The sequence below is a fragment of the Anser anser genome, assembly GCF_964211835.1.
Source record: "Anser anser genome assembly, chromosome: 2".
Lineage (NCBI taxonomy): Eukaryota > Metazoa > Chordata > Aves > Anseriformes > Anatidae > Anser > Anser anser.
This window is the reverse complement of record NC_139721.1, coordinates 72,148,922-72,175,403: the sequence shown is the minus strand read 5'-3', so window position 1 is coordinate 72,175,403 and position 26,482 is coordinate 72,148,922. Positions and strand designations below refer to the sequence as shown.

The 26,482-nt window shown below is 41.8% G+C and overlaps 1 long non-coding RNA gene across 2 annotated transcripts; it reads right to left on the bottom strand.

The window, feature by feature from the left end:
• Window positions 1–293: 293 nt before the first annotated feature.
• On the bottom strand, window positions 294–16,448 carry LOC310893589. 2 transcript variants are annotated; one of them, XR_014579112.1, is made up of 3 exons: window positions 10,293–16,448; window positions 4,408–4,437; window positions 294–2,053 (listed from the first exon to the last, which is right to left on the bottom strand). It is a non-coding gene; the product is annotated as an uncharacterized lncRNA (long non-coding RNA). The 2 variants fall into 2 exon arrangements; XR_014579113.1 differs by lacking the exon at window positions 4,408–4,437 and having other exon boundaries at window positions 10,293–10,419; window positions 10,844–16,448.
• Between the last annotated feature and the right edge of the window lie 10,034 nt (window positions 16,449–26,482).

Sequence of the window (26,482 nt, the reverse complement as noted above, 5' to 3'; positions counted from 1 at the left end):
TTTAAGACATCCAACAGTTAATTAAATTTTTCAGTTTTGTGCTGCAAAATTGTCAGATTTATGAACATATGATTATATATTGTGTCTTCAAGTATAACAATATATTGTAAGAGTTGATTTTTTTCTTATCTTTTGACACTTTTCCTCCATAAAGCAGAGCTAACATAGTTCCCTCTGTATGAGGCTTTCAGTCCCCAAACAGTCCCAAATTGTATACCATACCTCAAAAGAGCTTTCATGTTCCAGAAAGAAGTTTCTAATCAGTGCGTCAATTACTGCAATGAATTCACAAATTCTCAATTTCTCAGCAGGCTTAGAAAGGATTTTTGTCTTGAATCGATAGAACAGACCAAAAAAAAAAAAAAAAAAAAAAAAAGACTCCTTTATATATTATCAAACCGCACTACTTATAGACTTCTACAAAGAGAAAACAAACAAAAATACCCACAGATTTCCCTTTCTTTCTTTTATTCATTAGTGTTTTCCTAAATTCAGAATAAATAATAATTGAACAAAGAGGAACCTTTCTACTTTTCACATATCAATGTCTTCTCACAGGGAAGTGTTTCTTTTCAACACTCCATGTATCCTCCAAATACAAAAATCCACAATATAAATAAGTAAATAAATAAACAGTTAAATAAAAATACCCCTCCAAAGACAGCATGTGAAAACTTTTACCATTTTGAAATACTTTTCAGTGAGAAAAGGAGAGGCTTAAGCTAAGAGATCTATGGAAAGAGAAGACCTGTGTTGTGGGAGAAAGGATTCAAAAGTTATTTCATTCAGTATACTGAGTTTTATCAAGTTGCTTTCTGCATCCTATATTAAACTTTGGAGAGTATTTATAACAAACATTGCAAATGAAGAAAAGTAAAACTTACAGCTCCTGATATATCCTATCATATCAAAAGAACTTGCTGCAACTAGTAGGAAGAGTTGGGCTGTTTTAAACACATTGTAGATGGTCTGTATTTGCTTTCTCCTGACATTTTAACATTGATTCTGTTGAATTTGAATGGAGTCTTTCCTGAATCATTACTTTAAAAATTCTGAACACTAGTTACTTGTAATGGTCTGTTAGCAAAATACATCCCTTTTCAAAGTGACATTTTAGTTACACATACATAAAAATGATATTAAAAGCCCTTTCTCCCCATGAAGGTACACCATTCTAAACTTCCTGATTGATTATTTATTTAAGTATCATTTCCCCAGGGACTGCTGTATAAGTGACCTCTGAGACCCCAGAATGTTACGTGACAAAAGTGACATGTTTCATAAATAACCAGTGGCAACTGAAGGACTGTAAACCAGGAAGAAGGTCCTGGTCCAAGGTAAAGCAGAGCTTTTGTCACTTACTGCATAACAGTATCTAAGTAGGATCTGAAAACAAACAAACAAACATACGAAAAAAAAACAATGGTCAGAATCAACCTCCAAATTAGTATGATTAATTTGCAATTAAATATTAGAAATATAATTGTTCCCTCATATTAAATAATTTGTATAATTTTTCAAATTGACTGTGTGGAAGGGTTCAACAAGCACTACATAATACAAATACATTTGAGAATGAAAAAATTAAAGTTTATGTACACACAAGAGTTGTTCAGAATGTGCTGTGTCCAAAAAAAAAAAATCATTTTCCAATGCCACCCTTGAACGTAAATACATAGAATTGATGGTCTAGAAAAAAGCTTTCAAGTTGTGACATACAGCAACCCCTCAAATAACCTTGCCACATTTCTCCAGGAGACTGGAAACACAATATATCTGAAGATGTCTTGGCAGATCATGATGATAGTATCTACACATTCCCAGGGTAAGAATTGCCACTACATCATTTGGTGGTGAAAATTGTTTAAAAACAACATGTTCAAATATACATGTCATCAGAAGTTGCTGAGATTGCTGCTGGTGATGATGAAGCACAGAGTCAGATATGGCAGCTTCTTGCAGAGATCTGCAGCTCAGATCTACTATTAAGTGCTGTCAACACAAGTTGCAGAGTTCTTTTTTCCTTATTTGCAGGGCTCTTGCACTGCTTGAGCTGGAAGAAAAAAAGAAGATACTAGAGAGAAATGATGCAGGCATTTCTGGTAGATTCAGCTTACGGTCATTGTCTACCCTTTACACAATATATAGCAATTAAAATAGCCAGTTGAAACATGCTAACAAAGATCCTTTAATAAGGTCCCCCATGTGTGCACAGCTCTGAGGATATATTAGTCATAAAAATAGAATGACCCATCTATCTTACAGCTGTTCTAATTCAAGACTGCAGGCTTTGAGCTGAGAACAGTTTTTCTCTTAAAAATGATTTGCTCATGCAGTGGTCGGTCCATGAAACCTAGTATCATTGTTGACACACACACACACACACACACAAAAGATGCTTATTTTTGAGTATGTAATTAGAGAGGAAACTTTCTGCATTGTGTTGAACTTGAACTGCAAGTGTTCAAGAGGTCATCCTTTGTTCTAAAATTATTTTATGCCCATCAGTGTTCATCTTTATTGAACGTGCAGTGTTTTGAGCTTATTTATTCATTCAGTAAAATCAAGTAAATCTACTTGGCTGCAGCTGACTGAGTTCAAAATAGGTGCAATTACTTTTTTATGTAGTGGTTATCTAAAGGTACCTGCTTCATAAAAAGGGAGTTGTGATATATATCATTTGAGAAAGCACACTTTTTCATCCCAAGTCCTTACTGCCCCATGCGCAGCTATATATGAGCTGCTCATTATTTTCCTAAGGGCTATTTGGTAGGAACCAACTTTTAGGTTTGTTAGAGTGGCGAAGATATATATAACATCTTCAGGGCTGTGAATCTTAAGATCAAAAAATTAGCATCTCCTTGAGGGAAAGTAGTAATTTTGAGACATAAGGGAGACATAATTTATCTCTGAATTTCTCATGTCTGAACAGAGTATATTAGTTGCTAGTGTTTGTGCTGGTAGGCAATTTGATAAAAAGATTCCTATGAGTTAAAACTGAAGTCTGCAAGTCTTAAGTCTGACCCAAGATCTCCCAATTTACTTGAATGCAAGTGTGTTTGATCACCTGCTATGTCATGAGGCAGAAAGGCAACTGAAATACTTGCTTGTGGGGAATGTCTTTGGTCCACCTGAGTCCTAATCCGTCCTGTGCTGAGTGCTGCTGTACAATAGCCTGTTGCATGGGAAAGGTCCAACAAGCCAGCTCACAGCTGTAACATCTCAGTTGCACAGGGGAGATATAATCACAGAGCAGGAAAGCTGGGGTGAGGCAGAGCAGCACTGAGCCCCAGAGACTGAGTAGGGAGAAGAGTCTGCTGGTCAGTAAAGCTTACTCATGTCCATCAGGATGGTCTTCTGCAAAAGGAGTCTCTGCAGGAGCTCTTGGTGTAATATCTGGAGCTCTTGGAACAGGTCCAGAGGAGGGCCACTAAGATGATCAGAGGGCTGGAGCACCTCTCCTATGCAGAAAGGTTGAGGGAACTGGGGTTGTTTAGCTTGGAGAAGAGAAGGCTCTGGGGAGATCTCATTGCGGTCTTCCAGTACTTGAAGGGAGCGTATAAACAGGAGGGGGAATGCCTGTTTATGTGTGTTGATAGTGGTAGGACAAGGGGGAGTGGTTTTAAACTAAGACAGGGGAGATTTAGGTTAGAAATTAGGAGAAAGTTTTTCACTCAGAGGGTGGTGAGGCACTGGAACAGGTTGCCCAGAGAGGCTGTGGATGCCCCATCCATGGATGTGTTCAAGGCCAGGCTGGATGGGGCTCTGGGCAGCCTGCTCTAGTGGTTGGCAACCTTGCCCAGAGCAGGGAGGTTGAAACTAGATGATCTTTAAGGTCCCTTTCAACCCATGCCATTCTATGATTCTATGATCTGTCACTGGATTTTAGCCCTTTCAGTCACTTGAAATTGAAGAAACAATAAACTAGCTTGAAAATCAAGCACTGTCTATTTAGAAGAAGAGTTTACATTACTGTATTTTACCTATGACTACTACTTGTTCTAATTCTTTGCATTATAAGACTAATGAGGAAAGTCTTACACAAGCACATGACTTCCACTTTCTGTTTGTTCCTATACAATATGGTATTTAAGCCTTTTTATGGGTATATGGAGCTCAGAACTTCATCCACCATACAATATCATGTATATCATACCACATTACAAAATTTGGTGAAGCATTTCTAGCAGCCAGAAAATTGCCTGTTTCTGTGTACAAATAAATAAAAATACAACAAGTCAATTTCTAGTGGAAGATGTATTGGGAAGAAAAATACCAGTGGCTTCACTTTCACAGTTCTGTGCATTTTAGAATTCAACATACCATAATAGCTAGAGTTTAGCTGAAACGTATGAACTTAAGTAGTACCGAGTTTTCTCAGGGATTGACAGCAGTAATTGTCATTACCTGATTGAATTACTGGAATTGTTTCAAGCTCTGCAAAACAGTACCAAAAAAGAAAACAAGTTTGAATTCTGCTTTTTGTGCCAGAAGCATTATATAATGAGATAAACATTGGTAATTGTGTTTAGCTCAATAGCACTTTTAATTATAGTTGAGATCTCCTTTAAACTGTATGGATTTTACTGACACAAAGTAAACAGCTGAAAGCCAAATGAAGGCAGCCTCAGATTTCTACTGTCTAATTAAAGCACAGAAACATTGCTCAACCTATTCAGGCATTTAGAGCGAAAGTGGCGGAAAAAAAAGTAAAAAGGTGGTTAAAAGGTGTTTATATATTTGATACATGTTTTAATTATTGCAGGATCTCAGGTAATAAAGTGTGTTTTACATCAAAACAAAATATCTGTATTCTGGGAATTTAACCTCTCTTTCTTGTTAAGTGGGGCAAACAAATCATGAAAAGTCTACAATATTTGTATATATAAAGGTAGATAAGCAATGAAGTCCTATCTCAGCCCTTGCGGACCTCTTTCAACAATGTACTAATGCATAATCCTAAACTTTAATAATATCAGAATTCCTATTAAGATGTAAAAAAAATCTACCTACACATATTTTTTGTTGAATTAAGGTTTAATTTCTGATGATCAAACTGCTGAAGTGAGGCAGAATTCTCATCTTACTCTGTGTAAAATTTCTTATGGCTTTCTTGCTATGATGAAGATATTCTGTAGCAGTTTGTATGCAGAAACTTCATGTTTGGGACCTTATACAATGTCTATACTAAACAGGGCTTTGAAATAACAAATTACTTATAAAATCATTATGAGCCCTTAACACAAAAGAGAAGAGTAATATCCAAGGTATTCATTAGTATGATGGATATTCACAAAAACACATTTTAAATTCAAAACAACATGTAATTATTGTTTTTAGCAGGTGACAAGACATTTAATATGTGATACCATATGATTTGTCTCACTAGTCACCATCATGTTACAGTAACAAAGAATATCAAATATTCAGAGAAAATTATATATAATTTACTACCTCAGGCTCTTCCTAAACTAGTAAATTAACAGCATTCAGTTCCAAGGTATTAGAAATACAACTGTCTATATGCTAAACTGTTAGAAAAACCCCTAGCCTGTTTGATGCAACTGAATGCTCCAAAACAATTCCCATTCATGTGCCAAAGAATATTTCCATTTAGCAGTTTGGCTAATGCTGTACCATGGTTGCCTCTTCTAGCTCAGTCCCAAGCACTAAGTCAGCAGTCTCATGACCATGTTCACTCCATATCACTTTCAAGTCTATGGCCTGCACTACCTGATGCCATGCTAAGAAAAAAAAAAGATCTTATTGTGGGTTGCAAAGGCCTCTTGATTTGACAGTAAGGTGAAGTATAGCATGTTTTCAGCGTGAGAAAACAAAGAACTACATCTCATAACCTGAAAGAGCCAAGAGCTAGGGAGATTTGGGAGATCATAAATACAGCCTAACTAAAAAGACAGAACTTGTAGAGCTTACAAAATGGGAAAACTTATCAAAAGGCAAAGCTTTAAAAAAGTTTTTGCTCAGATGGTGTCCTAAACAGCCACACAACAGTCAGTGTTCACCATTTCCCAGTTTTGTAGCTAAGCCATTAACTTTGCAATTTTTGGTCAGTGTCTGCTCCCTTAGTCTTTTATATTCTCAGTTTGATGGTCTGCTAAAGATGTTTTCAGAGTGGTTGCTTTCAGTTACCAGTCTTTTGCAAGGGTTTTATGTAGTGAAATGTTCTTTGTTAAGTACATCTTTGTCCTTTCCAGGATGACTTTGGTTTGAACCTGTCTGCTTCAATCAATATTTGTCCTTGCTTTTTCTAAATTTCATCATCATATTCTTTTCAGTAGAATTTCAGTGTAGTTGAATGGAAACTCTTGCATCATTGTTAATGACGGCCATGATACTACTGGAGCTAAAACTGTGATCTTTTTCTTCTTACTGTTTTGCATGCAAATGCACATAAATGGCAATTTTATTTCATAGCTATGGTCAAGGATAGACAGGAACGATCACAGGATCAAACTGCATTGCAGCTTCTGTAGCACTGTAAGCATACCGATTATATAAGAATTAATTCTACGTGTTTTAATTATTGGTGGTTATAATGTCAAATGCAGATAGTCAATTTTATGAATAATCTTAGGATTATTCAAAGGCAAAAAGAGAGGCTGGTTCTGTGCTGGATTCACAGGGGAGCTCTTAATCAGGAGTGCCACACTGAGAAATGTAAAAAAAAAACTTGGGGGATGGAAAATGAAGGAGTAGTCAGAAGGAAAGAAACCTCAGGGAAACTGAAGCTGTGTTAGAAGAAACTGTCTCCTGCTTCAGTGAGAATCCTGTTTATGATTTATAGGGCAAACTGCTGAGGGGCTAAATCCAAACACAGAACTGGTATTGAGTGTTCAGGGTGCCTCTAAGAACTAGCTGAAAGAGAAGGTACAGTGACCAGATATCTTTGGTCATTCAAACATTCGAGTATCCCCCTTCCAGCTTCTCAAGCTACCTTTATACTTTTCTGGGTTCCTCCAATCATTCTGCTGTCAGAAAGTTAGAGTCAAGGGTGGAGTCAATATTTGCCATAGACAAACATTTAAAAAACTGTAATGCTGAAGACACCATCAAAACAAGCATCAGTGATTGGCAATAATTAGTTAATAATCCTAAAGTGATTAGTAGTTCTAAATGTGATTATTGCACTCTATCAAGCCATATTTCAGGACAAAACATGGGCAAAATAACTCAGGATGAAGAATTCTGCACCTTCTCGTGAGGAAAAAAAAAAAAAAGTCTGGTCTTTTTTAAATTGGAGAGATGCTTTGGCATTATATTTCAAAGTAGAAAAAAGCCTCAGTGAACACTATTAAATCAATTGAAAAATTGAATAAGTATTTCAATAATTTTGTGCTTGCTTTAGCTGCTTGCAGGAAACATAATGGGGAAACCAGTATGGACACATGAAAGGCTAGTAGTCACATTCAATTCTCCTCCAGATTGTACATCATCTACAAGAGAGGAAAATTTAATCTCTGAACTATTATGTTATTTCACCCTAAGTGAACCGAAAAGTACTGCAGATTTCCCTACATCAGTGTTTCTTAAAACAAACAAAATCATAATAATCTACCCTCCTTAAAGAGTGAAGTCAGGTATTTTCATTACTCCTGTAAACACAACTGGTGATTACAGGTGTAATGAACTGGTGATTCCTTTGCTTCCAGACCTTGAAAAGTTCTGCTTTCCATTTCAAATTTTTGTAGGCTGTCCCAAAACGTGCAATGAAAACTTTAGGGAAAAAAAAAAAAAAAAAAAAAAAACCAGCTTTGCTGTAATAAAACAATAATGTTTATGGATGTGTATGGAGAAACTAGAAATTATAAAAATGAAATACCATACATGACAATATGAAGAAACAGTAAGGCCCAGACAGGCCATTTCCTATGTTTGCCAAATCTTTTTGATGCATGGTTCCACTGCTGATGTAAAAGAAACTGTTCAAATCTTTGAGCTTAAAAGCTGATGTCTATAATCAAACTGGTGAGATGTCTTGGAAGGAAAACCCACCTGATTTTTGAAGGAGGTGAAAAAATAATATGGGTACTTCAGAAAACAAAACAAAACAAAAGAAACCCTCCGTTATCCATCTTAGACCTCAGCTGTAGAACAATTAGAAGAATTATGGACCATATACAGAGAGCCTCTTTTGAAGCTTTTGTATTAAGCATGCATTTTAGGTTTTTGCCCTCATCCTTAAGAGAAATAAAAATATAATTTTAAATTACAGCGATGAACAGGAAACCTTGAAATACTGTGAAAGCTATTCAGCTGCAGGAGGGAGAATCCTAGAAGAATCATGCTGTGTCGAGATAATTACGGCATTAATCAACTCCCTGGATAGGGTGAAGCTAACATTCATAAATCCCTAATTCTGGTTCTCACTTCCCTTTGCTTTAATGTTCGGAAAGCCATATCATGATGATACTAGCACCTTCTCCCCCCAGCTTAGCTGCCACCTACAACATCTGAGTGCAATGACGGATGGGCATCAAAGGTTAAGCAATTGCAAGCTGTTGGACAGGCACATTGAGGCTTGGAGCCTGAAGAATGGCTGAGTGCAAAGCTCAGCTCTGGCGGACTATACTAGTGCTCATGATTTATTGTTTTTTGCTACCCTGTTAGTGCTCTGTGTCTAACCTAGCAACTTTGTCTGGAACTAGCTTGATTCAAATCTCTGGGCTGTCCCCAGCTGCCCCATACTGTTTCAGGTCTTGGTCTTGGCAGAGGAGAAATGATCTGGTTCCAGACAACAGTGAAGCAGGTGTCCTGCTCTCACTGTACTTGCTTTCTAATGAGAACACACTGTGCTCAACCCACAGGTGGCTTCTTTCAGGAACAGTGATTAAGGACCATCTCCCTCCACCTTTTTCTGTTAGCTCCAGCAGATTATCTATCTTATTGGCCATACTGCTTCTTGTATCCTTTTTCTTCTTGCTGCTTGTGCTGGTTTCACCTTGTGTCTCATCTTGAGTGCTGCAAGCTGCAGTTCTAAAATTCAAGTTTGTTGTGTTATGGATGTTTCCTGGTCCAAAACTGAATGGATAAAGACATGTCTCTACTACTGTTTCCTGGTGTCTGCTTAGAGCTGCAGGATAATATAGCAGGTGAGTGGGGTTGGGGGAAATGAGGAGAGGAAAACCTGAACCGAGGGGTTAATCTCTAGACAGAAGAATGAGCAGCTGGTCACCTCAGTCTGGAAATTTCCTGGGGAAGTGGTACAAAGCACTACTTGCCTCCCAAAAGATATCAGCGTACTTACTGACAAGTGATTAAAGAATAAGACTGTGTGCCACTGAGCTCACTGTCAAGTATGAACAAAGAAAGAGGGTCCTGACACTAATACAATCTTGTTGAGCAGTTCTCTGTGAGGCATGGAGGTCTGTTAGAGTGATGCTGAAAGAAAGGCAGCTGTGAAGGGAAGATGTACCTTGAAAACTGTGAATAAGAAAGAAAAAGGAAAGAGGAAAATCAGTGTCTGGATGAGGCAAAAGCCCCAAGCCACAGTGTGGGGCAGGGAATGAGGTGATGAAGGGAGGTGACTGCTGAATGCTTTTAAGGCAGTAACCAGAAGCTAAACTATTACTAAACTATTAATGGACTGTAAGTCCTGGTGCAGGAGATAAGCAGCATCTCCCATTTGCTGATCTGCACTCTGAAAATTGTCCTGTATTTCCTGAAAAGAAGGTGCCTATCTCTCATACAATACAGCACAGAGCCCTGAACTCTGCAGACTGTTTAAAGACTGCCCAGAGAGTCCCTGGTCTACAACGACAGCAGATTAGCAGCCCTGGGAGGTAAAAGGGCTGCTTTTAAGTAGTCGTAAGTAGTTACAGTAGTCAAAAGTAGTCACAGAATATGCAGTAGATGGGGAAATGCCAGTGCCCTCTACCCTTTAACTGCCATACCTTGAAGATAATGGGGAGTACCAGGTCCCAGGTGAGGGCTTGGAACCACTCCTCCTCATCTGAAAGCTTTTCACACCCACTCTATGGTGTTCTGTGCCACAGATGCAGTGTAATCTCCATTAGTCACTGCTCAGACGACATTATTCTCAGTAATAAAAGCTGAGGTAAAGGAGAAAGGGGTGACATTTGGAGTGATGGCATTTGTGTTCCCAATAAACCGTTACGCATGGTGAGCCTTGTTTTCCTGGAAGTGGCTGAACACCTGCCTGCCCATGGGAAGTAGCAAATGAATTATTTGTTTTACTTTGCTTGCATGTGTGGCTTTTGCTTTACCTAGTGTAAACAGTCTTTATCTCAACCCATGAGTTCTCACACTCTTACCTTGCTAATTCTCTCCCCCATCCCACCTGTGTAGAGTGAGCAAGCAGCTAGGTGGTGCTGAGCTGCCTGCTGGGGTTAAACCACAATGGTCTTTCTTCTTTTTTTCTCCACTTCTTTTTTATTTTTCCTTGATAAAGACAGTTTAATAGGACAGAAAAGGAAGGGAGAATAACAAAAATTATAAAAGGAAATACAAAGCAAGTATTGCACAATACAACTGCTCACCATCTGCTGAATGATGCCCAGTCAGACCCCAGGTAGCGGCCTACCCTCCCTGGCAAACTCCCCCATTTTATTGTTCAGCATGATGTCATATAATATGGGAAATCCCTTTGGCCAGGCTGAGTCAGCTGTCCTAGCCGTGTCCCCTCCCAACTTTCTTGTGTACCCCCAGCATCCTTGCTGGCAGAGCAGTATAAGAAGCAAAAATATTCCTTGGCTCTATATAAACACTGCTCTGCAACAACTAAAAATGTCAATGTATTATCACCACTATTTTCATTAAAAATCCAAAACACAGCATTGAGTGAACCTCTAAGAAGAAAACTTACTTTGTCCCAGCCAAATCCATGACAAGGTTAAACAACCCCAACTCGTTCAATCTTTCTTCATAGCAGAGCTGCTCCAGCCCTCTGGAGTTTTGTAGTCCTTCTCTGGGCCTTCTCTGGGTGATTTTTTTTTTTTTTTTTTGTTCCTTTTGCACTGGGGCCTCCAGAACTGGTTGTAGTACTGGAAGTGAGAGCAGAGCAGAGGAAGACAATCACCTCCCTCAACTTGCTGACCACAATTTCTTTTATGCAGCCCAGGATATGATTGGCTTTCTGGGTTGCAGGTGCACATTGCTGGCTCATATCCTATTTTTCATCCACTGGTATCTCCAAGTCCATCTCTGCAGGGCTTTTTGCAATCAATTCATCACCCAGTCTGTAGTGATATTGAGGATTGCCCAGACTCAGGACAAACTGGGTAGATGTTGATTCCTCTCCTCTCTTCTGCTGAGACATCAGAGTCAAAGATGAGCCTGAGACATGGATCAGAGGAATAATTTTCCCCTGCCCATTGTGCTGTGGTATGTCAGCACTGATCTGACTGTTCCACAGCAAGGTCCCCATCCCCCCTTGGAGCCCAGGGCATGGAAAGACTTAGCCTCCCTGACACTTCAGGGAGTGCCATGCTCTGAAATAGGAACAGGAAGGCATCTGGTATGTCCTGAGACATCTGTGTGGTGCTAATGAGTAAAGTAGGCAAAAATGTGGAGTTGGACACTGCCCAGGGGAAATCTGAAGGACAGAGTGTTTCCAAAACCTTTTGATACTTCCATCCACTCTCACTACAATATGTCAAGTGTCTACAGGCTGCTCACCTATTTCTATATAATCACCCAAGTTCATAATAGATAAGTTCTCCTAGGACAAAGGAGTGAGAGACTGTTATTACGTACTGCTTATGCTGAAGGGAATAAGACACTGCTAGCAGCTAAAGGTAGTTAAGAGTTCTGTTGGTAGAATAAATACCTGCAGTCAGTATTTAATGTTTTTCTCATTTTCCACTCCTGGAAAAAAGATCTACTGCAGACTTAGGGAACTGAACTGCTGCTGACTGTTGCTGTCTAGCAGTTGGCAATCCCCTTTGAGTTCTTTTACAGCCCACAGTTTGAGAAACATTGATCTATAGGACCTAACTAGAGGCTGCCATGGAGCAGTTAATGACAGGGGAAGAGGGAACATTTAAGTGCACTTCGTTTAACTCAGCTGAAGGCTCAACTGCAATGAATAATCACATAATACCTAGGTTGAATAGCAGCACTTATTGAAATCTCTAGTCAAAATAGGATTTCCAAAGACTTTATTTCTAATGAGGGATGAAAGTTTTGAGTAATACAGAGAGAAACTGTGACTATTAAACAGTCTTGGTGTTTTCCATGTTCTTTGTAGAAGACATAGAAACTAAATTGCTACCTTCTCAGCTCTTATTTTTGTTACTAATGCTATACTATTTCATACTTGTCAGATCACAGTCAAAGCAAACACAAACAATAAAAAACCAAGTAAGTAAACAAATAAACAAACACTTTACATATCTGACCCCTTGCCCCAATCTCCCTGCCCTGCCCCACTGTTTTCTGGTCGCTGAAAATCTACTCATGTTAGGATTAGAGTAAAGCAAGAAGCATCATAACTATCAGAATAAGTCTGTCTTTCCTGATTCTATCTGTATTTATGATGCACATCTATTTCACTGAAATGGTTTGGAAATTTTCTCACTGCTAATAGGTCATTCAATTTACAAAGCTCTGTCAACCTCAAAATACACAGTTTATCTTATTTCCATAACTATATCACTTTTCTTAAGAAAATGGGCTTAAGCACTATCAGTTACTAACGTACATTATGCAGTAGAGTACATGGAGAGAATGTATGAAATTTACCAACAATCACTTTCTTGAAGACACTAATGAACACTCAAAATGTGATTGCCAAGGAGTTGTCCGAAAAAGACCCCTTCCTGCTCTTTGCCTTAGTGAGGAGTGACAAACATGGAAAAAGGACTGAAGAGCAGTTTCCACCATATCTATCACTGCACATTCTACCACTTTCTTTATTGACAATATATGAAAACTTGGAATAGGTATCTGTTAACAGATTTACTGGTTTGGAAAGGTGTTTACAAGTGACAGATAGGGAGGTAGAAACATAGAAATCAATTAGAATCTTCCAGGACCCTGTTAATGTTTGTGGTGGTTTTACTTGGGTGGGAAGCTGAGCTCTGCCACAGCCACCACTCTTTCACTCCCCCTCCTCAAAGGGAAAGGGGGAGAAAATGAATGAAAAGGGCTCAAGGGTTGAGATAAGGACAGAGCGATCGCTCAACAATTATCGACAGGCAAAACAGACTCCAAGTAGGGAGATAGTAAAATTTATTGCCTATTACTAACAAGCTAGAAAAGTGAAAAACAAAGGAAAGAAACCAAAACCACTTTCCCCCCATCCACCCTCTTCCACCTCCTTCCCCTGAGTGGCGCAGGGGAACGGAGGCTGCAGTCACACTGTAGCATTTCATCTTCACCGCTCCTTCTCGGTCATTCTAGTCCCTGCTCCACGTGGAGTCCCTCCCACGGGATGCCGTGCTTCCCAAACTGATCCCGCGTGGGCTACCCACAGGCAGCAGCTCTTCCAGAACTGCTTCCACATGGCTCCGTACCATGGGGTCCATCCATCAGGAGCAAACTGCTCCAGCACAGGTCCCCCACGGGCAGCAGCTCCCCCCAGACCCCCTGCTCCTGCGTGGGCTCCTCTCCACGGGCTGCAGCTCCGGCCCGGGGCCTGCTCCTGCGGGGGCTCTCCATGGGCCGCAGCCTCCTCCAGGCCACATCCACCTGCTCCACCGGGGGCTCCTCCACGGGCTGCAGCGTGGAGATCTGCTCCGTGTGGGACCCATGGGCTGCAGGGGGACAGCCTACTCCACCAGGGGCCTCTGCACAGGCCGCAGGGGAACTTCTGCTGCGTGCCTGGAGCACCTCCTGCCCTCCTGCTGCACTCACCTTGGGGGCTGCAGGGATGCTTCTCACTCCTCTCTCTCTCCCAGCTGCTGTTCCACAGACTTTTTTTTCCCTTTTTTTTTTTTTTCTTCCCCCTTTCTTAAATATGCTCTCAGAGAGGCACAAACAACATTGCTTATTGGCTCGGCTCTGGCCAGCAGCGGGGCCCTTATCTAACATGGGGCAGCTTCTGGATTCTTCTCACAAAAGCCACCCCTGCAGCCTCCCACTTCCAAAGCCTTGATATGGAAACCTAGTACAGTTTTTGTTTGTTTGTTTTTGCTTTAATAGCAAACATGAGTATAACAGAAAAAGCTTTTAATAGTTTGATGTAAACATGGGAGAAATGGTTTATGAAGTAACAAAATGTAATGAAGTAATGAAGTAACAAAAACAAATAACTTTTAAAGGTATTCATTTGTTAGTCTGAAGTCCACACAGGACAACAATAAAGTCACACTGTGCCAGCATGGCACATTTAAAGCTACATAAAAATATAAGTTCTCAAATGATAATGCATTATGACATGCTAATGCTCCAGTATCCCAGAAGTGATATACATGCAGTGGTAGCCAATGCACTAAATTATCTCTATTACACATTATGGGAAAAACAAGTATCACATATTTCAGGTTACGTAGATGTAAGAAGGTCTTGTTGTAACATATTAAACTATACATATATATTAAGCTAACATATTAAGCAATACATATGTACATATATTAAGCTATACAGAACACAGCTAGTAACAGAATGCCTCCAAATGCAAAAGGAATTCATGGAACAGAGTATGACCTTCAGGAAGCAGAAGCCAGACTTTTGAGAGCATGGATGCAAACAAACTCCACCTGCTTTGGTGTACCTTGTTCAGCAAGCTGAGGAAAGTGCAGCTCTGAAAACAAAAGCTTAAAAACTTGTCAGGCACCTGGGAGAAGAAATCCCTTCTTGGTAATGAAGGGGGTTGTATTGGGTTTATGTGGCAAGGTTTTGGTAGCAGGGAGGCTGCAGGGGTGGCCTCTGAGAGCAGAGCCCAGCAGCTTCCCCATGATCAGTTCGGGAAGGACGGCATCCTGTGGGAGAGACCTCACATTGGAGCAAGGGCAGAGAGTAACCGTGAAGGAGCAGTGGAGACGAAGCGTCAGGGACTGATCACAGCCCCCATTCCCCTGCGCCACACAGGGAAGGTGGTGGAAGAGGGTGGATGTGGGGGAAGGCATTTTTAGTTTTCTTTTAGTTTGTCACCCTTCAAGTCCACTAGTGACAGGCAATAAATTATATTCTCCAGTAATCAATCTGTTCTGGCTTAAAATTAGCTGCATCTTTCTGGTCTGGCATGCTTTGGCTGGGGAGGAGGTCCTGTAAGCAATCCTTGATTTCAAGTATGTGGACAGCCCCAGAAGATGAGACAGCTGGGAGGGTACAACCCACAGGCTGTTCATGTCAGCCCATCCGCTTTATGGGCATAGTATAGTGGCAGCAAATTTTTATTTGCTGTTCCAAAAGTATTGCAGTCATAGTGACTGATAATATACTCTTTCACTTAGAGGTGTTAGCAAAAATTTCAAATGCTGTTTGTGTTGGAGATATACTTATTCTCCAGGTTTGGCACTAGCAAAGTTATTTATCTGTTTAAAAATGCTTTGTATTTCCATGTTTCTGAAATGTGGCAACATTTGTTTTTAGAAGTTGAATAATTAAATAATAAAACTGGTTTCTATTACACTCTACTGTGGAAGTTTTTGTAAGCGAGATAAGGAAGCAATGGGAAATGGCTTGTTGAGATGAGGCATGCATGTTGTCTCAATTTACACCTTTGATAGCCTTGATAGCTTTATTTAAGCCTTGACAACCTTATCCTTATGATGGCAGTAATAAGTGTTCAATTAATCCTTCATGACACCATCAATAGAGTGAGCAAATACTATGGGAAATTCCTTTTTTTTTTTTTTTTCTCAAGTTGAGTTGAAAGTAAATAAATATTCAGGGAATAGCTTATAGTCACTGGTGGGCTACTTGCAAATATTTCATTAATTACTTATAAGTTCAGTTACCAATGTGCATTAAATATTTGAAGGAAACATACATTTGCTGCAGAAGGAGTTGGAGGATACCTAGCAGAGAGAGTTTCAGTCGCCTTTTTGTAGTCGCTATGAGCCATAACCAAATCTTTATTTATTTATTTATTTATTTATTTATTTATTTATTTATTTATTTTTCACTTTAACACTTCAGTGAAGAGACCTTCCTGAAGTTTTGGAAATAAGTCTTTATATCATATACTGCTCATTTCCAGATATGCCTGATATTGTAGTCCCTCTGTAATGGCAAATTTGATAACCTTGTTAAGAAGTTGAAGAAAACATCATCAGAAAAGGAAGTAACAAAGACAAACCATTCTTAGAGCTTACTTACATTCCTAAGGCATGGCACTAAGGAGAAACAACCCACCTCCACCTCTCCCTTCTTCAGTTTTCAATGGCTGGACAGAGGCAAATAGAGCTAGAAACCATCCAATGGAAACTATTCATGGCTCAACCTGCCTTCCCAGTCTACTCACCTGAAGACATTATATCTGTTAACGCTTGGGATTTGTGACATCTAGCAATTCATATTACATATTTAACTGAATACCACATAGATATTGAAAAGTTGCATTCTCCTCTATCACATTGGTTGCCCTGACATTAGAAGTTTTCGTAAGCTTACGGTATGTGCCTGCATTAACATTTAAGTATAACTGTATATGATGTGATGTACAACTTAAGAAATCAGTGCTTCTTCTATGGGAACTTTCTCAGAATAGTTCCATACAGACTTGTTTTCACTCTGCATAAACATTTTTTGGTTACCTTTAAGTTTTTCTATCTCCTAAAGAAACATGCTTGTTACCAGTGGTCTTTGCTGAATTAATTAATAAAGGTTTGGCTCCCGGTGGTTTGATATATTTTCATTAGCCTCGTAGGCGGCTGAATGGGCATCTCTACTGAAAATAATTTAATATCACCAACCTAACAATCCTCTTGAGATAAATGTGTGCTAGCAACAATCAGCAGCTCCCAAATGGCCTGGAAAAGCTAACTACACATATCCCTCCCTTGTACCAGATGAGAAGCACAGCAGGCTGGTTGGAATTTGCATGTGTGAAGAGCAGGTAACATCAGGTGCCCTTGCTGTGTGCCTGGGCACAGCACAGCTTGTCTCACAGTTCTGCATGCCCACTCACAAAGATCCTCAGCAGCACAGCTCAGCCCAATCTGAGCAACTGAACAACCAGGCTGAGTTCAGTTGTCAGCACTTTACAACACTGTTGCAACATGAATTGTTCTTTGGAATCAAGATGACCATGAAAGACAGAGACAAGGGCACTAGAAACTCTTGCTAATGATCATATATTATATAAAGGTATAGAAAAACGTAATAATCTGTAAGAGGTTCAGCATTTTCAATTGGTGATAAATATGTCCACTTACCGATTTGACCCACAAATCCAATGAACAATCTCTTGGCTAGATGCTCTTCTATTTATTTGGAGAGAAAAGAGCTTGATGGACATTTCTTCACTCTGTATGCTCTGGAGGGGGCTATTGTCTTTTATAGTTTTAATGCTATCCTATTCACCTGATAATTCATTTTATCTTCTGCATACACGTGTAACTCATGACAAGCCTTATCATGATAAGTATATTTGGCAAGACGATGAAACCATCATAGCTTCAGGTCACCTTTCCTAGCTTCATTTCAAAGTTTTCATATCAACAGCATTTTATTTCAAGAAGCTAATAAGATACATAGAAATCATATAAATCAACAACAACAACAACAAAAAATACTTTGTAGCTGCAACATACAGAAAAAGGAAAGTTTCAAAGTTTATGCTGTAAATGTACAAGGCATGAAGTGTGTCTGTTATCCTGCACAAAGGTAAGAAGTTGCGTTACCCTGAACAGTTTTGCCATAGGATTTTGACAATGTTACAGCATTTATAGTGAAAATGTCAGCATAAATGCTATACAGATTTTGTGCAGAAGCAGTAAGAGATTTCTTCTGCACTGCTTTCTATGCAGAATGGAAAGAGTTGTTGGTATTTGTGACATCAACTTATATGGTTGCCCCTCGTTTCAGGAGCCACAAGCCATACAAAAAGTTTGGAATATTATTAAACTGCTGTAAAGGACATGTCTAACAAATGATTGAGTTTTCTAGTACAGCCTATGGTTCACTAAGAGGGAAGTGCAACAAGACTTTATGGCATCCTGGGTGCTGTGGCTGCCAGAAGAAGATAGTGGAGGGATAAAAACTTGCTTAAGTACTTGCTCTTTATCAGTCTGGATAGAAAATTTAACTTCTTCATAGGGTGAAAAGGCGAAAGATTAATATTTTCTTGCTGTCATTGGACTTGATGGTACATAATGCCGTTGAAAGTCCTCGACCATGCAGTGAGATGAGCAAATCCACATTCCATCTCCACCCACCCTTAAGCAGATGATGCAAGGCTAAACAACCCACATGACAGGTGTCCAGGCTTTATTCCTCCAACTTGGGGTTCTCAGGACTCATATGGGGACTCAGACTTGTTAAAAGATGTGATTCCTATGTGGAGATGAGGTGGCTAACTTCCCTCATATTGTCAGATTCCCAGTTTCCACATAACATAGGAGTCATGAGATCAGCCGTTAAAGTTATCGATGGAGTCAGTAAATCTCCCTCAATGGTCCATGAGGCCTTGCAAGCCAGCAGAGCAGTAGTATCTCTTTAAGTAAATACAGTGAAAACTCACAGGGTAGGAATAGAAAACCTGCAAATGGCTCTAGACAGGGTGGGTGATGTGTGAGTGACTCAATACTACTCAGGGGTACAATTTGGAAGAGAAAGGACTTACTCACAGCCTCAGAGGCCTCAATTACCAGCTTGCCAACAGTAGGTTTCTGCACCCCAAACTGATTATCTACTGATTGGCAGATTCAGCATAGCTGCACAAAACGAGGCTGCAGAACATAATTATCACAGTCCTCATGACAGGCTCAGGTGCCTGGAACATGATAAGCTGATGACACTGGGAGAATATTAGTTCTTGGCAGAGAGCTCTGGATGACAGTGCTCCACTTCAGAAAAATTTGTGCTCACAGCTGTTTATAGCAGGCCCGTGTAACAGTGTGGTCCTCCACAATGCTGCTGTCTGCACTCCAGATCTGTCTATTTTCCTGCTTCTTTGTGTAACTTCATCACAGCTGGAGAAAGTGAGGCCTTCCAGAGGGTTGAGGTTCTGGTGAAGTTTTTGTGAATACTTCAGAATGACTTTATCTTGAAAACTTACACATAGCGGACACATGGTCTCCCCTGGGAGATACTATTCAGTACTGAATTAGCAGGATGAATTCAGTAAAGGAATTCAGAAACAAGCATCTTGGTTCAGTTGGAAAAAAATAAACATTTACAATGAAGCTCTGCATTTCTCTTCCTAGGGGTCTTTGTTTATGAATTATTCATCTTAACTATAAAAAAAAGGGGGGGGGGGTGGGAACAGAAAAGGTATTCATTTCAGGACATGAGAGAATTGCTTATTTATATTGATAACTTATTAAACTAGTAGTAGTTTTGTGTGGTGTGATGGACCACACAGACACCAGGGTTCCTTTAGGATCAGTAAATGCTATACTTTATTGATGACATAACTTCAACTCCCTCTTATTGAAGACAGGCCCCCTTCTTACACCATTCGCCCCACAGCAGTACTTTTCCACTAACTATTCATTGGACAACAACTTTGCCCAGCAACAGCAAACACCCAGCAACTTCCATGCCTTAAAGGCTGGAGAACAAGCAGTCCAAGACAGCAAGGCATCTCCTTAATCACCCTTCTTTGTTCCTTCTAAACACTTTACATTCCTCCTGGCCTCATCGTTAAAGAGTCCAATGTTATCACCAACCATGGGGCTTGTCGACCCCCATAGCCGCACTCCCACAAGAAGTTGCATAGATTTGGGCATCCCCCCCCAGATCTCTGCTTCATCCAGGCTTCTTTTGTCAGGCCTCCTGCCCTGCGCTGGCTGCGAGAGGAGCATGGTGGGACAGGGCTGAAAGCAGCAGTGCAACAGCTCCTGCACCCCCTGGCATAGGCACTTTGTGGGTGTGCTCCCAGGTGCTGCTGTGGGAGCACGCAGGCACTCGGTGCTGGCTGGCATCCAAGAGGAAGGGGCATGGAGGCACCAGCACCCTGCTGGGCAGGATGCAGGTGGCACGTCTGCAATGGGAGAAGGGGAGGCTGAGCCAGCACCCGCGAGCGGTGCTGGGGGCAACCAGTGAGGGGTGCTGGGGGCGACCCACGGGGCACCGGGCCTCACACCCAGCTCTGTGACATGCACATGGAGTCCCCTGCCCACGGAGCTGGGGCTATGCCCGGGAAGCACTGGGGGATTTTTGGTAGTTGTAGGGGATTAAGTCAGAGGTGCAGCCTGAGCAGCTGCAGCCCTCGGGCACTTTTGGTAAGCACGAAGAGGAGCAGCTGCCCCTGGGTGCTCTCACCCCACACTGCAGCCTCGCAGCAGGCAGGTGCTGAGCACACAGGTACCGGCAGGATGGGTCCAAAGTTCCTTTATGAACATGTCTCCTGCAGGCATCTGCACACGAGATGGACCTTTTGCTCCATTCCCGCCCTGAAAGGTGGAGACGCCCTGGCAGAGTGAGGTGGGGGGGGGGAGGAGAGGGGCTCCCCCCTGCCAGCCGCAGCGCAGGGGCATGGGGCTCAGCGCGCACACAGGAGGCAGCTCAGTGCCAAGGCCTGGGAAGGAGGTCCCTGCCCCTCCGAGGTGTGCACCAGGAGGCATGCAAGCACACACCCCAAAAGCCAGGGTGGCTTCAGTCCAGCTCAACTCAGGACCTCCACGGAGGGTGGAAGTGACATTAACTGAATGTGGTCAAAGTGCATCAGTGCCAAGATGATTCCCCATATACGCCAACCGTCTCATTGAGGGACCCCTGAAATATAGGATAGGCCGTGAGGCAGGTGTGTCCAGGCTTAGATTGTGGGACCCCCGAGATCACTGGGAAGGGCCACCTGTGAGGTAACCCCGGAAAAAATAAGAGGAACCAGAGGCGCCAAAAAGCTGGAACATGCCGCGATTACGCATTGAGAAGGTGAAAGTACTCACAGATGCCACTTTGAAGGGCAAGGAGAGGTGAGTGAACCCAATGGATGGCCCTGACCGAGGAACCAGAGGCGCAAAAATGTGAGGAGGGCGAGGGGTTTAGGGGGAACGTATGGGCCTGAAGCTAGTCATACCGGACATTATATGCAACGGGTTGCTGATTTCACGTGAGGAGTACGATTAATAAATCCATCTGATACGAACTGCATGAGATATGTGGTGGAGAGGTGTTGTTAGGGGTATGTCCTGTGAGCATTCATTAAAGTGGGGTCTTGTTGTGTACGTGAGTGAAGTTGACTGGGTATTTAGTGTGTAGTCCTAGAGCATTCATGCTGGGTGGCTTGGTAGGAGTGTGTTTGAGGGTTTAATGGCCGTGTACATGTATGGGTTTAGCACCTGCTTGTAAGATAGTCCGTATATAATGTATATTACTGGTACTATAGTATGTATGTATATGGGGCATATAAATCTATGCACGAATATGCATAATATGCATATCCTACATCTTGGCAGCAGCACAGACCCCATGGTCTAGGCCCATCCCCCTCTAACCCTCTGCCAATGAGAGCTGCAGAGAGCTGCAATGACTAGAGCTTTGGTGCCTCAGCCTGGCCGGAGCTGCCTGGGGAAAGTGAGGGTGCCAGCCCCCTGTATCCTCCTACCAGCCTGGCTGTGCTGCAGGGCTCACAGGAGCCCTGCTTGGGTGGGATCAGAGATGCTGGGCACAGAGAACACCAGCTGTCCCCTGTAAACATGGCTTTGGGCACCACAGGTGTCAGGGAAGCAGGGTGACTCCAGCAGTTCTGCCCCTCACCCTCCTGGGTCCGGGGCAGCTGACCTCAATCAGCATCCAGGAGGTTGTAGGACAGGGAGTAACTCCTGTGGTCTGTGTCAAAGGAGTCATCTTCCTCCTCCTCAGAGAGCTGCTCCTCAAAGAAGCTGCCACCCAGGCCATACTCCTGCTTGTGGAAAGAGATCTCACTGGAGGTGAGGTGGGATGCGTCGCCCATGAAGTCAGCAAACCTCTTGGGAGACTGGATGCGGGAGACTGTGGTCCAGGCAGAGAAATCTGGGCTTCTGCAGTAGTTTCGAAGCTCCTCGAGGGCCTTGCACGTCTCCACCTTGCCCTGGATGCGGTACTCCTCCTCAGTCAGCAGGCGAGGGGGCTCGGCCCCAGCCGGGCGCTCTATGCTCTCCTGTCGGCAGCACAGCACCAGTTACTGCTCTCCCAGCCTGGCGTGGGTCCAGATCCCAGGGAGCTGGGCCAAGAGCCAGCAGTAGGATGGAGCAGAGTTTGTGGCTCCTCACTCCCAAGAGAGGTTCCCTCATGAGTGGAGCACGGTGCTGCCCTACACCAACCTGGGGAGGAGGGACACATCTCCCCCTTCTTTATTAACAAAGAAAGCACGATTAACACAGATTAAGAAAGCATGATTAACACAAATTAAAACACAGAGAAAAACTACCAGGCATACTAATCCTATCTTTAACAAACTTTGTAACCACATCCCTGGGAGAGGCAGGCACTGAATGCTGCCCAGCCGGGGGGGCTCTGGCTGCCCCTCCAGCTCCTGGAATCCTTGTTTGTGGTCCTGCATGCCAGCGGGACCCTCCCATATGTCGTTTTTTGTTTGAGCCGGAGTCCAAACCACAGAGGAGAGTGCTGTGGTCATGTTAAGCAGACCATGAGGTGGATGGATGGACTCATTGTGCTAACACCCATCTTGGACCGGCTCCTGTTAAAACACAAGCACAACTTCGGCCCCAAGTTATTAGAGAGTAGGGCCCTTCCCATTAATCGGTGCTTAAATTTTTTACCATGACTTGTGCCCTTTCTTTAACTGAGTTTAAGGTATTATGATTAAAATGTTTGTGAATTGGAGGACCTTCCTCTGTCCATTGATTTAAAAATTTAAGAAAGTAGCATGCTTTAGCTATCTTTTCCTGGGGGTCACACCCCTATTCCCCCTTTTTTGTTTTTGAATCATAGCTTTTAGGGTACCATGGGCCTGTTCAATAGTTGCTTGACCTGTGGGGAGAATGAGGTATACCCATCAGATGTTGAATACCCCACTGTTGAAAAAAAAGTGGGTTGCATGGGTCACATGTCCTGCCCATTACCTGTTTTTATCATTTTGGGGATTTCTAATGTTGCAAAAAATGACACAAAATGTTTACACACACCCTTTGCCTTTTCTCCTGCATGGACAGATGCAAAAATACAATCAGAAAAGGTATCAATTGAAACATAAACATAATGATGTTTTATGAATTCTGGCAAATGTGTAACAAACAATCCTTTAAAATCTATTACTATTAATGTCCATGACTGGGGGAGCATAGTTGGAGATGGCAATCCCGGTTGAAGTGCTCCCATATCTTCTGTGACTTCATTAATTTTTCTCAGATCATGTAACACTCTCCACTTTCCATTCCTTTTCTTGATTACAAGCACTGGCGAGTTTCAGGGCTAGTCGTGGGAACAATATGTCTTGCTTTAAGTTGTTAAGCAACTCGGCCTTCGGGCCCTAGGTATCCTATTCCTCTTGGATCAAAGGGAAACAGATCCGGCTCCTTTTCAGGGCCTATAGGGCCTGGATCAAAAGGAACGTCCAGGTCATCAGGGGGTATAACAGCAAAAGCCTGCGATAGCAGTAGTGGCGGGGGAGGCGATGGCGTAGCAGGAGGATCAGTGGATGAGCCCACAGCTCCCTTACTATCTGGGAAACCACATGTTTCTGACTGTGATCCCACATGGCTCTTTAAGGCCTCAGAGACTGCTCACCAGGTGCCGAGCAATCCAGCCGCAACCTTGTCGTTTTTAGCAGCAGAGTCCCACACCTTGACCTCAATTTGGTCCCATGTTTCAGGATCATGAACTGTCTGATTCGTAATAAAGGGAATAAACTGGAAGGTTACCAGGACATTCTTTGGTTCTAAGGACATATGATTCCCCATAGCGCGCAACTGCTTACCTTCGGCCAGTGAGGGGCAGTTGTGTGCGCGGGTCCGCTTCTCTCAGCTTGAGCTTCCTTCCAGCTTGGGTACGCTTCCTTTCAGCGACTTTCAGTAGGAGCTTCCTCTGAGTGGTTTGCTGAGTTTGGACGAACCTAACTTCATGAAGCGATCAGTGTCCCTGTTCCTGTCCTGGTCCCTGTTCTGTTAGCCTGTCCCTGCTCCTGTTCTTCAGGTCCCTGTTCATTTTCTTCAAGTCCCTGTTCAGGCTCCATTTGTGGCGTAATGGACCACACGGACACCAGGGTTCTTTTAGGATTAGTAACTGCTACTACTTTATTGATGACATAACTTCAACTCCCTTTTATTATAATTTACAAGATCTAAGGGCCATGAGTACACCAGAGCCCATCCAGGCTAACCCTCTAATCTGAATGTAGTGTGTGTACATTTGCAGAAAATAAATTGTTTTACACTCACTATATCCATCCTGCCAATAAACTAACTTTTGCTTGCATGTCAGTGGGTGGTGTGGTTTTGTTCTAGTGGCCACCCCACCCAACATCCCAATGCCTTAGAATTTTGCAGTGTATCTTCCCTCATAAAATGAAATGTATTTAACCACAGAAAACTGTAATTCTTACTCGAAACAAGATTTTTCATTTTACCACCAGTCCTATTTGTGGAAGAAGTACATTTACTGAGAGAATCCTACACTGAATATGCAGCTGGGTGTACAGGTACTATGACTCTCTCTGCCCTCAGAAGTACAAATTTCTTCCTGACAAATTTACACGATAGAAAGAATTTAACTGCTGACAACTGTATACACGTGTGAAGATGAACAGTTTAACTAATCTTACGATTTGCAAAAGGTAATCTAAATAGTGACTTGTTGTCTTTAAATAGGAGACAAATAATATGTGTTCTGCAAGGTAGTCACACCTTACTTTTCACACAGGACTTTCATCCTGAAAGATTCCAGAACCAGGATTGTTTAGTTCGTAATGAGACAGCAAATTCAAAGTGTTTCAAAGTCCTTTGTTCCTTACAATAAATAAATAAATAAATTAATTAATTAATAAATAAATAAATACTGCAGACCTGGCATTCAAATAACGGTATTTACTAATTGTGCACATAGTTGGCCAGGTAAATACATATTGATATTTTGACTTATGTCTGGCCCCTTCTCAGAGATCATAAAGCTGTAAATAAAATACTCACTCAGTCAAGAGATAATAGCTTATTAACCAGTGAAGCTAGCTAATTCTAAAGCCCAGGGAAAACAAGGATTGCTTTTTTGCCTATTACACTTTCTATTACATCTTGAGTAAGACTGCTATTATGTAAGAGATGAGAACAAAACTCCATCCATCCTTGGGAGGAATTGTTCAGAACCCTAACTGAATTGGTTCTACAGAGAACACTTTTCTTACCGTTATTCCTAAATGCTAGGATTTTCTAGCATTTCCAGACAAAGATTTTCTAGCATTTACATGAATGTCATCTTAAGAGCTGCCTGGAAGATTGGGGTCTACCTGCTGCTCTTGAATATACCTGTAATAACCCTTATCCTCTGTGCCACTTAGGTAAAACAAATCACATGTAAAACCTCCATTTCACATATGCTCTAGTGTGAATTCATTTCCTGCTTGATGTTAACTAATCAAAGTGACTGTAATAAATCAAGTTACGTGTAAAGAAACAAAGAGGAAGAAAAAAAACACATTTATGAATGAAACAAAATGTCACATAGAAGAGGAAGAAAGCTCTGTTGTGTCAAGTCCTTATGAAGACCTCACCCACACAGCTGCTTGTGGAGTGTCAGGATACATACTCAGACTCTGCCTGATCACTGAAGCTCAGCAGAAATGACAGACATCAGTGCACAGCCATAAGAGAAGCACATCAGGTAAGCATCAGTCATGGATGGCAACTTCATGTTTCCTGAACAAAGTGTACTTGCACAAAAGTACCTTGTCTGTTGAAACAGTTCCATCTGTGAAAAAAGTGGTGGCCAGTGGGACCCCAATAGTGGGAAATTAGACTTTTGAACTGGTTTTGTCCTAAGAGAATGTGGGAAAGGCAATCACTACCTGGTTCTCCTGAACCGGTCATGGCCATTGCTTGAATAAGGATCTCACTGGGAATAAAATCCCTGGATCACCGATTGCTAACAGGGAATTCAGCTTGATACAGGAGGCACCGTGAGCATGGAAGATTTTTAAGTGCAACCACATGAACTCTTTGGATTGTAGCCACAGCACTGAGAGCAAGCCATCAGGACCTAGAGGTCTACTGTTGAATTCAGATGGGCAGTAGCCAAGGGAGTGTTGGAGCAAGACAGAAAGACAGATGAGGATGTAGACAGTGCAATTGCATTTTAAAAGTCTAGGTCAGACATTCTGCCTTGGTATAGATGTGTTAATGCAGACAAAAAGCAACCCAGGAAGGAGTGGATGTGTATCTCCTCTAGAAAAATAATTCTCCTTTTTCTTAAGTAAAGTATATTTTGCTTGTGTTCCATATAAACTACAGTTCTCTTTTAT